This window comes from Coloeus monedula, assembly GCF_965178545.1.
Source record: "Coloeus monedula genome assembly, chromosome: 32".
In the NCBI taxonomy this organism is placed as follows: domain Eukaryota; kingdom Metazoa; phylum Chordata; class Aves; order Passeriformes; family Corvidae; genus Coloeus; species Coloeus monedula.
This window is the reverse complement of record NC_138812.1, coordinates 2,848,584-2,852,920: the sequence shown is the minus strand read 5'-3', so window position 1 is coordinate 2,852,920 and position 4,337 is coordinate 2,848,584.

The following is a 4,337-nucleotide window of genomic DNA, read 5'->3' as shown; positions in this document are numbered from 1 at the left end:
CAAATTGAGCGAAATGGGGAATGGAACCCCCAAAGTGAGCAGGAGGGGCCTGGAACCCCCAAAACCAAGGCCGGGGGAGGGGAGGTGGGGATTGGGGATGGGGAAGGTGCAGAAGGGGGGGGGGGCGATAGGGGGCTGGGAGCCCCAAACAAAGCGGGAGGGGGCTGGGACACCCAAATTGAGCTGGAATGGGGCTGTGGATTGGGGGAACGCTGAGAAAGGGGAGGAGAGGGGAGGGAAAGGTGGAGTTGGGGCAGAAGAAGAGCGGTTCCATGGGGGTCCAGTCCTGTCCCCCAGCACCTGAGCCCTGGAGCGATTCCCTGGGGCTCTGGGGAAGGGAGGGATCCGCACTGGGGGGGTCCCCAACCCCCCTGTCCATGCCTGGGGCTGATCGGGGCTCCCCCCACACAGCAGCCGGTGCTGCGGCAGCCGTGGGGCAGAGGGGGTGGGAAAGGGGGGGCAGGGTGGGAGTGGAGGAGGAGCGGGAGGGAGAGGAGGGAGAGAGGAGGAGGAGGAGCAGGAGAACCACGAGGTTCCACCGCCCGCCCACTGTGTCCACAGCACCCCCAGCCCCGGTAGCATCTTCCCCCCCATCCTGCAGGTGAGCGGGGAGGGGGAGCTCACCCCAAATCTATCGGGGGGTCAGCAGGAGGGGTTTTTTTGAAGGGGTGTTTGGAGCTTGCAGATTCTGGAATCGAGCCCCAGATGTCCTTGCATGTCCCTGGGAGGGATTTTTTGGGCCAGAGGGGATATGTGGGTCTTGCAGGACTCCAAAGCTGAGCCATAATTGCCCCTTGGGGGGGTCAGCAGGAGGGGTTTTTTTGGAGGGGTGTTTGGAGCTTGCAGATTCTGGAATCGAGCCCCAGATGTCCTTGCATGTCCCTGGGAGGGATTTTTTGGGCCAGAGGGGATATGTGGGTCTTGCAGGACTCCAAAGCTGAGCCATAATTGCCCCTTGGGGGTCCATGTGAGGATCACCCGGTACTTGCAGGGTTGGACGTTGGCTTTGGGGATCCCCAGGAGAGCTGGGGGCTGGAACATGGGACCCCTGGAGTGAGGAGAGCAGAGAGGGACGATACCAGAGCTGGGGGACCCCAAAGAGCCTGGAGGGGTGGGGGGGCCTGGAGATGAGGTGGGGCTGGGACCCCTCAGCCCTGAAAGGGGGTGGTGAGGAGAGGGGGGAGCCCCCAGTGCCTGGAGTGGAGGGAGGCTGAAGAGGGGACCCTGGGACCTCTGGGAGCCGAAGTAGAATCAGGAAAATAGGGACCTGTGCGACCCCCAAAGCCCCCCAGCATCCCTAAGCAGGACCCCGGAGAGGGGGATCCCCAGGACTCACGGGACCCCCAGCAGCCCTGACAAGGGGGACCCCCAGAACCCAAAGTGAGGAGACTGGAAAGGGGGGACTCCTGGAGGATTCTTTTGGAGTCACTGTCAATTTCTTGTTGGTTTTTATGGACACCGGTGACTTGTAGAGATGGACTTGAGCAGTAGGAAGCCCCAACCCAACACACTCATCCCTTGTTTTCCCCAAACCAGGATTTCCCACTCCCAGCCCTTGACCAGATGGAGGAGGAGGCTGTGAGGAAGAGGAAGATGCCCCGGGAGCCCCAGGCAGGTGAGGAGGAAGTCAGTGCCTCAGTGGGGCAGTGTGGGGAGTGTGGGAAGAGGTTTCACACCAGCTCCACTCTCCTCCGGCACCAGCGGATTCACACGGATGAGAGGCCCTTCCGCTGCCCCGACTGCAGGAAGGGCTTCAGGTACAACTCTGACCTCGTCACCCACCAGCGCATCCACACCGGGGAGAGGCCCTACGAGTGTCCTGAGTGTGGGAAGAGGTTTCAGAGCAGTTCCAATCTCCTCAAGCACCAGCGGATTCACACGGATGAGAGGCCCTTCCGCTGCCCCGACTGCAGGAAGGGCTTCAAACAAAACTCCCACCTCGTCACCCACCGGCGCATCCACACCGGGGAGAGGCCCTACGAGTGTCCCCAGTGTGGGAAGAGCTTCTCCAGGAGCTCTCACTTGACCCAACACCAACGGAGGCACCGCTAAGGGAAGCCCTGCGAGTGCCCCGACTGTGGGAAGAGCTTTGTCCTCTGCTCCAACTCCATCTCCCATCAGAGGAGCCACGTTTGGCAGAGCCCTGGTGACCCACATTCCCTGTGATCCAGGTTGGGAAGAGCCCTGGCTGGTGCTCTCCACGTTCTCCTGGATCCCTGTAGGCACCTGGGTGAACGCAGGGGCAGGAACATCCATCGGGACTCAGATCAACATTGGAGATCCATTGGGATGAGCTGATTTTTTACCTTTACACCCTAAAATTTTCATCTGCTCTGTCCAATTGTTTTCTCTGGTGGTATCAAGCAACCCTGGATGATCTTGGAGATCTTCTGCAGCCTAAGTAATTTCTGTGTTAATCCTACTGAAACAACCAAAATTGGAGTAAAAATAAAGAAATGAAACAGAGAGATCTAAAGTTCCACCATTTTACCGGAATTTGGGGGTGACTTTACTGTTCAGGGGAATATTCGGGAGGATCTGAGTGTTGTGGGGCTGTGAAGCCAGATTGGGGCCACAATCTCGTAGTTGTGCTGGCCGAAGGTGTCCACCTGAGCCCATCTGTTCTCCAGGAATTCCAGTTGTCTGTCCCAGTCCCTGCCCTGGGTCTCCCCCTTTGGGGTGTGACCTCCAAAGTGCCCAAATCACTGCTGAAGTGCCTGAGCTGCTCTGGGCTGTGGATGTTCCTATCCCCCAGCCTGTTCTGGTCAGTGCTATGGGGGAGGGTGGGAGGGTGTCTGGGGGCTCCTTGGGGGACTCGGAGGGGCTTTTGTGTCTCTTGAGGGCATTTGTGGTGCTTGGAGGGGCCTTTTGGGGTGGTCTCTGAGAGAGTTTTGGTGATCTTGGCTGGGCTGTGTGGCTTGGAGAGAATTTTGTGGTTCTTGGGGTCATTTATGATGCAGAGTGTGGTTGGCGGGTTCCTGGCCGGGAGCTGTGGGGTGGTTTGAGGGGTCCGGGAGTGGCTGTGGGGCTGGGAGGGGGTTTTAGGGCAGTTGTGCTCTCTCCCCCAGACCCCCAAACTCGCCACCAGACCCCACCCCCAAGATGCTGCTGGGGGTCAGGGGCTCCATGTTGGGGTTAATCGTCCTGGCACTGCAGGAGAAGGTGAGGGGGGGTCCCCAGGAGCCGTGTGTGTCCCCCCAGAGCGTGTGTGAACCCCCCCCTTCCCGGACTCACCCCCTTTTCCCTGCCCACAGGGCTCCTGAGGCAGCCCCTGCTGCCCCGGGAGGGAATTTGGGGAGGGGGCAGAGGGGGTGCGCAGCCCCCGCCGGGGGATGACCCCGGCCCAGCGCCCTTCGTTCAGCACCGAGCTGGGCTTGGGGCCGCAGGAGGAAGAGGCCGATGGGAAGCAGATCCTGCAGGGGGGACAGGGCTTGGGCTCAGGGCAAGGTCCTGCCCTGCACACCTGGCTCAGGTGTGAGCCTGCCCCGGGAAGGGAGCGGGACATTGCCATCCCCACGGATCAGGGCTGGGAGCAGCGCTGGGAGCACGGACATGGAAATCCTGGGAGCCACTGGGACCGCCCTGGGGGGTGAATGATCCCCCCCAGCACCTTTCCAGGCCGCCCTGCGAGCTGAGAAATGCTCGCTGGGCCTCGGCCTTGGCCAAGAGCCCCCGGGCTCAGCTGCTCTGAGCTCAGGCGCTGGCGGCTCCCGCAGCCCGCCCAGGGCCGCCCTGCCCGTGCCGGGGCTGTGCTGGAATTCTCTGCTGCTGCTGGGCCACTCGGGGGCTCTGGCCCAGCAGGAAAGGTGACCCTGAGCCAGGAGCTTTCCTTGGCCGCAGCAAAGCCTCGGCACGGAAAGACCTTCCCAGCGCTGGGCCCTGGGCCGGGAGGGATTGTGCCACCACAGCTGTCCCTCCATTTCTTCTGCCAGGCAGCTTTAGCACAGGAAAAGTGGAGAAGCCAGAGCTGCCTCTCAGCTTTCCACAGCGCCCGCAGAGCTCCAGGGCAAGGTCCTGGCCCTGGCTTGGGGCTGGGCCGGGGCCAGCGGCAGAAAATCAACTTGCAGCTTGGGCCCCGCAGCAGGGAGGAGCAGCAATTGCTGGCTGAGAGAGACTCTTGCCAAGGGCCTGCGGGGCCGGGCCCCAGGGAACGGCTTCCCGCTGCCCGAGGGCAGGCTGAGATGGGATGTGGGGCAGCAATGGTTCCCTGGCAGGGCGCTCAGGGCCTGGCCCAGGCTGGCCCCAGAAGCTGCGGCTGCCCCCGCATCCCTGCAAGTGTCCCAGGCCGGCTCGGCCATTGGGGCTTCCTGCCCAGGAGGGCTGGGCTGGGCTGGGCT